Source organism: Pinus tabuliformis, chromosome 6, assembly GCF_031772625.1.
Source record: "Pinus tabuliformis cultivar Carrire ecotype Pingquan chromosome 6, CPIR1, whole genome shotgun sequence".
NCBI classification, from domain to species: domain Eukaryota; kingdom Viridiplantae; phylum Streptophyta; class Pinopsida; order Pinales; family Pinaceae; genus Pinus; species Pinus tabuliformis.
In genome coordinates, this window is record NC_142292.1 from 1,869,224,777 (window position 1) to 1,869,236,946 (window position 12,170).

Below are 12,170 nucleotides of genomic sequence, written 5' to 3' on the forward strand. Positions count from 1 at the left end.
TCAATACTGATAATTCGAAGTAAATTTCATTACTATCATTGTAAAAACTCCGGTTTATTTTATTTTTCAAGCTGTCAAGGCGATTTTTCACAACAAAAACTCCTTAGCCCAAGGAGAAGGCACATGGATTTGCAGATTCTCTGCATTCTACAAGAGAAACAAGTCCCCAGTTGGAGCCGATGTTGTAGCATTTTTGGTTTTGGTAAGTTAGTATCAATGAGTCAAAAATTGGAAATATATTTCAAAAAAATGTTAAGTTAGGATATGGACAAAAAGAATGTTAAATAAAAAATGGTAGGGATATTTTTATGAATGAGTCCATATCAAATAAAATGTTAGAATAGGCGCCCTAAAAAAATGAAGGAAAAAATAAAATGTTAGGTTAGAAAGAAAAGAAAAAATAATAAACTCTAAAATTGTTGCAAATCCAAATGCCACTACTCTTAGTCCACTTTAGTTTTGCAAATGAAATTTGTGAGCGGATTGTTTAAATTCCACACAATTTATACAATCCAATTGTATAGTTTAATCATAATTGGATTTTATTTAAATTATTTGTCAATAGGTAGCAAATAAAATTGGCTCAACAATTTAATCTCAACCAATGGAGGAAATAAGGGATAGAAGTAGATTAATCATTAAAAGGAAATATTGAGTTTCTAGTCTAAATGCACTCAGAGAAATAAGTGAAAATGTTAGGAGAGTAAAGGGTAGGTAGACATATGAGATATAATTGGAGCATGAAAGGATTTTATCCTAAGTTGTAACAATGGAAATCTGTGCATATGGTAATGGGTTTTAATTAACCATAAAATCTAAGCACCAATGTTATTTTGTAAATATCCTAACTTCATTCATCCATTTATTTGCCCATAACCCACAATTGTCACATCCAACATATATATTGACCCCACCATCACTTTTCGCCTCACGTTGTTAAATCCCTTTCATATTACCTTACATCTCGCACACTCCCCTGAGATCCGATGGCCCACATTGCTCCTTGGCCCTCATTTGCCGTCCGAACTTTATTAGCGGGGCGAGTCCGAAGTGGGCAGTTTTGGAAACCACCCTCTTAAACTACTTTTCCCTCATTCTAGTCTTTCGGGACTTAAAATCTTGAAACAACTTACCACCTGAAGTTGCTCCCGAGCACGGTTTACATTTTACTGTTTACCTCTGCTCCAACGTCACTATCCATGTCTGCTCCATGTCACTTCCTCTGTCCAATAAGATGTCGCCTATCCGTTATTCATTTAATTCGCAAATCCCATGAATTTAGGCCCCATTGACCCGTTTATCAGTCTCACTAGATAATTAATGAGGATTTAGCCATTCATTAAATAGCCCCGCTCCATTTTTGTTCATTGTAAGCCCTATTCCTTCATGAAAACTGTTACACAGTATAATTATGAAACTCAATTCATCACTGGAGATTTCGTGCTTACAGCCTAAACGACAGACTCATCATTCAACTGAATTCATCATTCTGTTCAGAACCAAGCTAACATCCAGGTCCACCTATCTACTTTCAATTATACTTTTTTTCTGTTATCACTGTGTTTCAGACCAATTTCTTCCATTTCTGTCACTTTCAACATGTAATTCACTTATAAAGATGCCTGCTAAGGGAAAATAAAATGCAGAAATCCCAAATCCTCTTATTTATCCATAAGTTGATTTCCATCATACTCCCCTCGTTGACAAAGATTGTAAAATCATCGATCCTTCCTCTCAATTTGATTTATATGAAATTTACTATTGGATGGAGGATCAATTAATTGATCAGACAGATGATTAGGACATTGGGAATCCCACCTTCCCCACTACATTTTCCCTCAGATACACAGAGCACCTAAATTTGTCAAGAAATGCCATTAATCTTATGATCCCACTCAAAGAGAATCCATTTCACCCATAGGATAAATCCTCTATTTCATCAATGCTGAGTCCATTGAAAATATGTTGCAAGCCCCAACTATTGCACCAACCCATCCTTTTTCTCATGAAAGCCTGATAGAAGCTTATCAAAAGCTAGATTTTACTAAAAGATCCCAGACTCTTGAACTTTTCCTAGCTATAGATAGTCCTCTGCCTAAAAGAAACCCTCCCTATGATTCATCCATGTTCCCTGACAGAACCAAGAAAATCACCACTATTTTGTCCTATCTACTTGGTTACAATTCTGATCAATATGTTAATGAAGCCATCCTAGGTTTCTTGTCAATCTTTTCTGCTGATTCCAAACCCACTGTTCTCTATAACTTTAGCCAATTCCTAGCTAAAGCCATACATGAGCAATTTGTCTAGTTTAACACTGAAGAAGTATTCAAGTATGTTTCAGTACTTGTGTACCTTTTTATATATTTTCAGGGAGAGAAATTTCCATTCACCTTACAGAAGCTAGATGAGGAAGGCAACCAGAAATCAGTGATCTTTTGGACTTCAATGGGAATGAAGGAGAAAGAAGAATTTACATATAAACAGTTCATAGAATTGTTTATTCATCCAGCTATTAGTCTTATGAGCAACACTCCAGTACCAAGAATCGGTGATGAAATTATGAAAGTGTTGCAGCTATTTGATTAAGCCACAATAGGGGATTGGTATCTTTACCAAAACTATACAGAAATTAGGGTTTATGGTTGTGAGCTTCCACCCTACAAAATTCCCAAGTACCTCCGCATCAAAATCTTTGCATTGGAATATATTAGGCAAAGGTTAAATGCAGATGAAGTACACTTTGTGGATGCAAAGAAGAAATCACAGTTCAAGCTAAAAGCTCATGTCGACCCATTCATATGCAAAGCTAAAGCAGCAGAAGAAGAAGCAGACAGGTTATTAAAGGAAATGAAGTTTTGTCTCAGTTTCAGTTGGTCTTATGACCCAATGGGAGTGATTTCTAAACTCAGGGTTGAAAATAAGTTTACTGTGTATCACCACATAGTGAGACCTAAAATAGAGCAATAAAAAAATCAGTTGGAATGGAAAGAGAACACCCTTTAAGAAGCTAAAGAGCAAGCAATTTCCACTTCAAATGTACAAAATCCACTTGCACAGGAAAAGACAGCTAAATGAGGAAGGGAAGAACATTCATCCCGTACAATTGAAGAATTAAGCTAGGGTATTAGGATTGTGCATAGAAAGAAGAGACCTAGGATTTTTTTGATTGTTGGTGCAACAAATGAGTCTCAAAAAACAACATTTGATGGACTTGGAGAGACTTTTCTCTATACACAGTCTGGTGGACAGTCTACCTAGTCCCCAACTCATTCCACTACTTCTCAGGAACAACAGGTAATTAAGACCAGTGGAAGCATTCATAAGAACAAGGAGGATGACATCTTTAATGTTTTCAGTGAGATTAGAATGAACAATGAAGATTGAAATTGAACACATATACCTAATTCTGGAAACATTCCTCCAGCTCTCAAGACATACTTCTTTCAGTCTTTGACTCTGAGAAGGGAAAGATGTAGTTGGCTTTCCTGCAAGATCAAATTCCACAACCCATGACTCGTGCACATTATCAGAAGCAGCCCTCATTTGAGTTTAATGTAAAAGATGTACATCCAATAGACCAAACTGAGATGCACAAACAGACTGGCCAGATGATTTCTTCCACTTTAACTCATACTTTCATGAGTTTTTCAAAATTGTAGCTCACCTTGACCAATACACAGTCACAACTCATGTTGGAAAAAGTTTACTCACGGGAAAAGGACACCAAGATCATATCCTTGGAAGATCTAGTGCTAAAGATGGGTTATGATCCCTCAAACATAAATGCAGTAGAAGAACTTGTTGAGAAGAAAAATGTTGAGCTCTCAGCATTAAGGAATAATCTCAAACTGCCAGCTTTTGAGGACCCAATGACCAAACTTTGCAAATAAAGCAGATGGAGGAGAAAATGGAAAACTTGGTCAAATAGAAAGAGGAGGTTGTTAAAAGGGCTCAAATTCTAATAGATGTGGTTCCTCTTTCAGCAGTCTCTATAACCAGAGTTTCTACTTCAGTCATAGCACCAACTACAGGTATAGTAGAAGGAGTTGAACAACTTGCAGAAGTTGTTCAGAATCTATCCACTCAAACAATTAAAATTAAGAATTTGCAGGATGAACTGAAGGAATTAAAAATTATGAAGGTAGTTTTAGACAGTTCACATGCAGCTGAGTTACAGAAGACAAAAAATCAAATTGAAGTTTTTCATAAGGAAATAAAAGAGTCTTATCTTGGAAACAAACTAGGTTTGGCAAAAGAGATTCTATGGGAAGAAATTACTGAACCAATCAAGGATATCTAGCCCTATATCAAGATAATATTTGATCAAAAAGACATGTTGGAGAGAGCTGAGGAAGCAATTGAAACCATCTCCAAGGAAATTGAGGACATGCCAAAAGTTGCCACTGAGGTAATTAAGTTTTTGAATTCTAAGGACACTTATGAGCTTGAAGAATTAGGTATAAATGACAGGATAGCAACCATACTTGAAGTGAAGAAAATCATCACAAAGAAAAACCTCATTCTTCAGTTGGAGGAAAAATGCAATAATTTTAATATCATAGTTCAAAGATTTTTCAGTAGGTTAGAACCCTTGACTAGCAAGGGTTTTCCCTCTATGCTTGTGATAAATGAAAAATTAGTGCACATTGAAGATTATGTTTGTAAGCTTACATAGGTGGGTACCAATGCAGCTTTAGTTTCAAACATAAGAGGTGCAGCAACACCAAGGGTTGTGCTGAATACACTTAGAGATTCATTTTTCACTCTAAATGAAATCAGGCATATATTTCCAGTAAAACCCACTTTTACTAAATATACCGAGATGGATGAAGTTTATAGAAGGATAACTAAGTTATCTATCCTAAATAAGAAATGCTGGGAAGAGTTAACTAGTTTACTTAACTAAAAGGGTGATCAAACAACATTCAATATTTTCAGGAGCATTCATCACTAGCTCAACGGTTCTTAGTTTTCCAGCAACAGTGATCAACAGCTTAGCACCAAAATAGTGACATATCGACTATCATTTTATATTCCTGATTCTGTATTTACCTATTTTTGTAAAATAGTTTAAGATATTTTCTCAATTTTAAGGTTGTATAAATAACTCTCTTCCACGAGTTATTAAGAGTTGCACCCTTGAAGAAGCATTTATAAACATTAAATGTACTTAACTTTTCTGAATCATTAATACAAAAGCAAAGGATTTTGAATTTTGATTCATACAGTTTCATTTTTACTGTAAGTTTTTCCAATTTTATTTCACAGTGTTTACTTCATATTCTTATGTTTTACAAAGATAACTGGGTAGGAGTAATTGTGTTTCAGTTTATTCCTATAAGCTTCTGAAGTGATCATCTGTAAAGATAATGAATTATATAAATTGTTTGTTTAATTAATTCCCTCTAAATCATAAAATCATCAGTATCTTTTCTAAGCTTAAGCATATTTTGTTAAACCTTTTGAACATAGTTGAAAGGTTTTCTTACTTATGATTATTTAATTTTCAATTTGAAGACTGTGATAGTCATATCATCTCTCCATTTCTTCTCACCACCATACAAGCTATATCATTGTGTGAATTTTAATAGCAGCCCTCTATTTAAATATTAATACTATTCAAAAGGTTAGGCATCAATGTTTTAAATCTGTTTTATACATTGGTCTGTCAAATTAAAACAAAACCCCCAAAACAAACATCTTAGATGCCCCAGCATGATAGCTGACCATTATCATCTTAGATATACAACAAAATGGAATAGTGAAAAAAGTAGAAAGGTGGAAGAAAAACATAAGAAAGGTGGAAGGAAGAGTCTGGAAAGTACATAAGGTTGTTGAGTTGTCAATAGAGGTTTTTGGTTCTTTTGGATCTAGTATGTCTAAGAAGAATCATATGTGCTTATAAATTGAATGGTTGTACAACATTTTCTCTTCAATAAATTGTGATTTTAGATTGTGTCAATTGTGTCTCTTGTGTGTTTAATCTCTATTATTCTAACTTGGTATCAGAGCTTGAGGTAAGAGTGTTAGAATAGGGAATTTAGGAGCTGCAAGATTGTTGTGAAGTTGTGGAGTTTGGCTCTTGTAAATGATATTTTGTGTGAGTTTGCAGTGGTGAGGTGGAGAAATAATTGCAACAACCATTTCATGTTTGCTAGCTTGCATAACTATTAATCGAGGTGTTCTAGTTCATTTTCAGTTAGTTCAGTTTATTTGAGTTCTACTCTAGTCATTTATTTTTGATGTCTCTTATGTAATGTTATTTAACTGTTACTGAATAATAATAATATAGAGAGTTCACACCATTTCTTTGTTTGATATTATTCTCTGTTTATTTTCGCCTCTCCAATAGTTGTCATGGTATGAGAGTGAGTTTGCATAAGACTCCTTGAGAGTAGTAGAGAGAAGATGTGAGATTGCATAAACCTCCAAGGAGACAAACATTTGAAAGTTGTTTGTGCTCATATAAAAATAACAGAGGTTGAGAGGAACTCAAGGACAAGAATGAAGTGGTGGCCCAACAGAAAGAGCAGTCACACTTCAAGAAGAAGCTAGCTTCAATTTTTTTTAAATGCAGAGGAGACCATCCCAGTCTCAAATAAAAATACAATGAGATTAATTGTACCCCTACATAGAGAGAAGATGTAATGAAATGGGAAAACTTATGAAATCAAAAAATTCTTAGTGAAATCACACACTTTTGTCTTGAAATGTGTGATGCTAAGTCAATAGTCACAAGCTATGCAAAAGTCACTAGAGCACATACAGTAAAAAAGGAGAGTACACACAGTCAATTTCTTATTTGAAAACAAGTCTTGTGATCACCAAATCTTGATAACACAAATTTTTAAGCAATCAGGAGTAATGAAAAGTTTCGACGAATGAGATAAGTCAATTCTTAATGGGATTCGTAAGCCATTTTTTTTAAGAGATCTTTAAGGTCAAAATTTTTCTTACTTTAAATATGTTTGTTCATGGTATTCGTAAGGATCTTTTTTCTTCTTTTTTTAAGAAATAGGTAGCATTTTCATTGTAAAAATGGATAAGGGCCAAGTCCTCTCTCAGAAATATTCATCGATTTAAACTAAAGAAGGACCTTCTTGCTACCAGCCTTATTTACATATGAGCTTTGTACATAGCTTATATTATAAACTCTCCAAAAAACCCCACAGTATTCTATAGATTGACATAACATAATTATAACTTTAAAACGAAACAACTACCCACTGCTACCAGGGTCAATTTCTCCTCCCGAAGCTTCATCCACAGTCGTAACCAATTCTTCAGCACCATCCGCTCTAGGTTTCAGGTCTCGTTCAGCAGCAGTGTCTACATCACCAAGCGTTGGGGACCATACCTTCCCCGAATCCGAAGACTTCCTTTAACACCCTGACCGTTGCAGTCTCCACTTTAATTTCAATATTTTCCACCTTTTGTTGTAGACTCATCACGTCAATGCACAGACTCTCCATAGTCTTCTGTAGAAGCTCCATATCTTTGCCAAATCTCGATAACTAGGCATAAATAACTACCATATTTTTGTTAATATCCTTAACCACCTTCTTACACGAACTATCAACCAGACCTTCAATGTTCCCAGAGCGTCCTGAACCTGTTCCACCACCACTGTCATTGCTTGCAGAAGCCATCTTCGTGGCAATTCTGCCCTGAATTAACACAATCCTTTGGTTTATCATTTTCAGCCAACTGCAATATATAATGGCCTGGTTAAATCTGACATTCTTCCCCGTCTTGTCCTTCATAAATTCTAAGTGATTTAGAGTCATGTCAAAGCAGCTACCCTCCATCTCCTCCACCACCAAAAATAACCTGGAACGAATTGCGATGGTACCAACCTCCCCTGCGAATGTAACTATATTGAAACTCCAAGTGAATAACCAAGGACGCGACACCCACCTGTCCTCGCACATGACCTTCAATCTAATGTTGCCACACCTGTGCCATAACTCCTTACCAACCACCCCAGCTCCCAACGTGCAAAGAGCCATCAGGGATATAACCTTATTAACTGCCAACTTGATATGTTGAAGACCCATACCCCCAACAATACAACTCTAGCGCGGAGCAATTAATACAAATCAGGGAATGTGACATATTTTAACAGATTGATTGATACTTAATAAGCCTTGCTCCAAGGCCACCCTGACATTGGCTTGCACATCCGCCAACTGGTTGTTAGCCCACAACACATGGAACATATCAACCTTTTAAAAAAAATAATAAATAATTTATCTTGATCATGATTGAGGAGGGTTCAACTTCGAGGAGGTTCTCGTTCTTAGAGAGCTTCAAACATTTTTGAATAATCGTCATAGAGTCACCAACTATAATCAAGTTTTTGATACCATTAGTCACACTAATATTCAAACCCTGCCAAAGAGAGAGAGCTTCAGCTTGATTATTCGTTGCGGTGCCTATTCCCCATGCAAACTTTATTTATGTTTTTTCTTCGAGGTTAACTATTACCCCTCTAGCTCCAGCCTCCTAGTAGTAAAGATCTTTTTTTTAAAAGGGTGATTGAAGTGTTCAATAAAGGGTGCATGAAATTTCTTAAAAGGTATCTGAGGGTATTGCTTGAAAAAAAAACTCATGTTTTTTTTAAAGGGATTTGTTCATAGTTATTTTTAAAAAGAAAGGGCATGCTTATGTTTTTGGTGGAATTTATTAAATTTGAGTGGTGAAGTTTATTATAAAATATCCATAAAAGTATTAGTAGATATATCTAGTCATGAGTTGAAAGTGAAGTGTTTCAACCCACCAATATTTTTGATAATGATTTGAAGGTGAATCCATCTCGGATTCCTGAACCACCATTGATGCATGCCAAGATTGTTCATGATTCAATTTTTTTTTTTAGCCACAGTCAACCAGTGCTCAACAAATGGGAAAAGCTAAGAGGCTGAGAAAGTAGAAGAAAAAACAAGAGTTGTTTGAGGTCAATTTGAAATATTTGAAAGCCAAAAGCCAAAACAATTCCTTTGCATTTAATGCATAAAATAATGTGTAAATGATAGCATTATTCCCCTCATCACAGATTCAAAGACAACCAAGGAGGCTTTGGATACCCTTGAGATAATTTCTGGTGTACGAGGGAGTATTCAAGTTGAAGATGAAGGTGGATCTAAAGCAGAAAATCTATAGCGAGATGAAGAATTTGGTGAATCCCACTTGAAAGTGGATGACAATGATGATTGTGTGTTACCAAAAGCAGATAAATAGCACACATATGCTCCTGATTACCATTGCATGCAACCACAAAATGACATGTTTGAAAAATAATTTTGCATAGAAGTTGTAGCAATGAATGTTGAATACAACATGGATCTTATAGAAAATGGAAATGTTAATAAAATTTTCATGTATTGGAGTCATGCATAGATAAAATTTTATTGTCATCTTATGTTACAGCAAATTGATGATAAAAATATTAATGATGAAGAGCACATAATTGAAGATGACATGTGGAAGTAGTCTACATACAAAAGAAGAAATAAATGGTATACATGAATAGCTTGGAACAATGGAAGAGTTGCACCAGCAAATGAAGAAATTGATATTTGAATCCTACAATAAAAAGGTAAAGCTTAAGCAATTTAGAGGATACATAATTTGGACGAAAAGAAAAGATCATTGTAAGCCTAATTTTTTTTAGTTATAATTGAGGGGTAATGTTGGAGAAAATAATTCTAACCACCATTCCCTATCGGCTAAGTTTCATAACTGTCAGTGAAGGTGCTCTAGCTTAGTTTAGTTGAGTCCTATGTAATGTTATTTAATTGTTATTGAGTACTCACGTTGAAGATGAAGGTGGATCTAAAGAAGCAGATCTACATCGAGATGAAGAATTTGGTGAATCCCACTTGAAAGTGGATGAAAATGATGATTGTGTGTTTCCATAAGTAGGCAAAGAGCACACATATGCTCATGATTACCACTATGAAAAACAATAAACATGACATGTTTGAAGAAGAATTTTGCATAGAAGTTGCAGCAATGAATGTTGAATACAACATGGATGCTATAGAAAATTAACTACTCAGAATGGGACACAATGGGCCCTCGAGGTATCATGTATGTCAAAAGCAAGAGGAATATATGGAGCACCTATTAAACACATGCCCATTTGCTAACATCCTGTGGGGATTGGTACAAAATACTTTTGGCCACCTCGATCACTCAACAGATAATATGATAGAAACCATAGAACAGTAGAGGATGTCGTTGTTTAAAAGTCCAATAATCAATCGAGTGTGGGTTCTTATTCTAGGTTTCCTTCTTGTGGAATATCTAGAAGGGTCGCAATAGAGTTATTTTCAAAGACCAAAAAACTACAATCCAACTAATTTGGAAAACAAAAAATGAGAACATTTGAGAGACTATTCTAGTGGAAAAGTTGGTGGAGGATGATTGGAAAGCTAATAGGAATGAAGCATCGATTCTATCAATCCTTGACCTTTCCCCATCCATGGTGGTTCTTCAACCTCAATCAACATCCAAAGATCGGGTGGAATCACCATCAATATTCTTAGCTCCTCCTAAGGGTTTTCCAAAACTTGATTTCGAAGGGGCCTCTAAAGGAAACCCATGACCAAAAGGATACTGAGGTATCTTCCGTGATTTGTTGGGTGGCCTTATAGGAATGCTTTCGGGATCTTTCATAACCACGACCAATGCATCTGTTGAAATTACAGCTCCCGAGAAAGGTTTACAACTTTCCAGAAGAATTAATTTATCAAATATCCAACTCACCAAAGACTCAGAGGTGGTGGTTCGAGATGCTCAAAGGATAATCAATGGCATGTCTAGAGTCAAGGTGATTAGGAGTTGGCATATGGAGGCCATATTATTATAATAATTTATTTACAAATTAATACTCTCCTTTCCCTATTTGACAACTACTCACACGAGGAGGACAGTTAATAAAGTGGTCGATTGGTTAGTGAATTAGGGAATCTCAGAGGAAAACCAAGACTTTGCTTCTGAATGGCCCCCATATATAAACATAAGGGACTTGGCCCTCCAAGAAGTATTGATCAATAAATACAATATTTTCCCATTGGTGGTGAGAAATGAGTAGCATACGGGATTCGATGGGAATGATAATCCCCCACGTAATAGACATAATGCATAAAAATGGTAAGGAGTGGGCGTGAGGAAGTTTCTCGACAAACATTCTCAAGGCTATTCTTGGTATAGTTGTGATGATGTTACAATAGATATTCAATAATAACAGTAGGGAAATGAAATTTGGTACAATCGAAGGTGGCAGTGGTTTCGACTCTACACATGGACTCCTTGGAGCCTTGAGCCATTTCACTGGTGGGTGGTTCGCACTTATAGCAACCTAAAGGCCTAGGAATGCCAAAGTGTTGGACCCTGTTGATTCCTAGACCCTTGTTTGAGTATCTTATGGGGTTGCACAAATGGAAACTAGTCATATGATAAGTCCATCTCCTTGTAAGGCTTCTATTAGGCTACAAGCCTATGTTACGTTTGGGCAGTCGATTTGAATTATTTGTCTCTTTCTCATGTAATTATCCACCCATATTCCTTTCCCATAATGATTGTTTAGAATTTATTTCGGTGTGAGGGATGGTCCTCCCCTAAGGTTGATTGACTTGATCTATTGTGCATGGTATCAATGGTCTCAAGGGGTTAACTACTCTTCTATGTTGTTTTTTTGGGAGAGTAGTGTTGTCATTCTTCTAAATGTATGTTGGATTGCCACGAATGTTGGAGTTAGGAGACCCCCTTTCTTGTCTTTCATTTATGTCCTGGAGGCTCTTAATCTGACCCTTTTGGTGCCAGAGCGAGGAGTGCAGGGGAAAAATCATCTTTTGTATAAGCTTTAGTCGGGGGCGAGAAAGCTTAGTAATTTTGATGAGCCTTGGTGAGGTCAGACGATAGAAGTTGTATGTTCTCAGGTGGAGGGCTCATTTCCTTTAGGCCAAAGTTGATTTATCAAGAACTACTGATGCTGAGTTAGCGTGACCATCCTCGTCTAGGGGGTGGCCAACAAGGTAGGGGTGGGAGAAGACTAGGGGATCAACTGACAGATAAAGGTGAGTTGGAATTGTGTCATGGAGGGTCACCTAGATGAGTTGACATACCACCCCCTTTTGATTCCACAGAATCCCAAGTTTGCC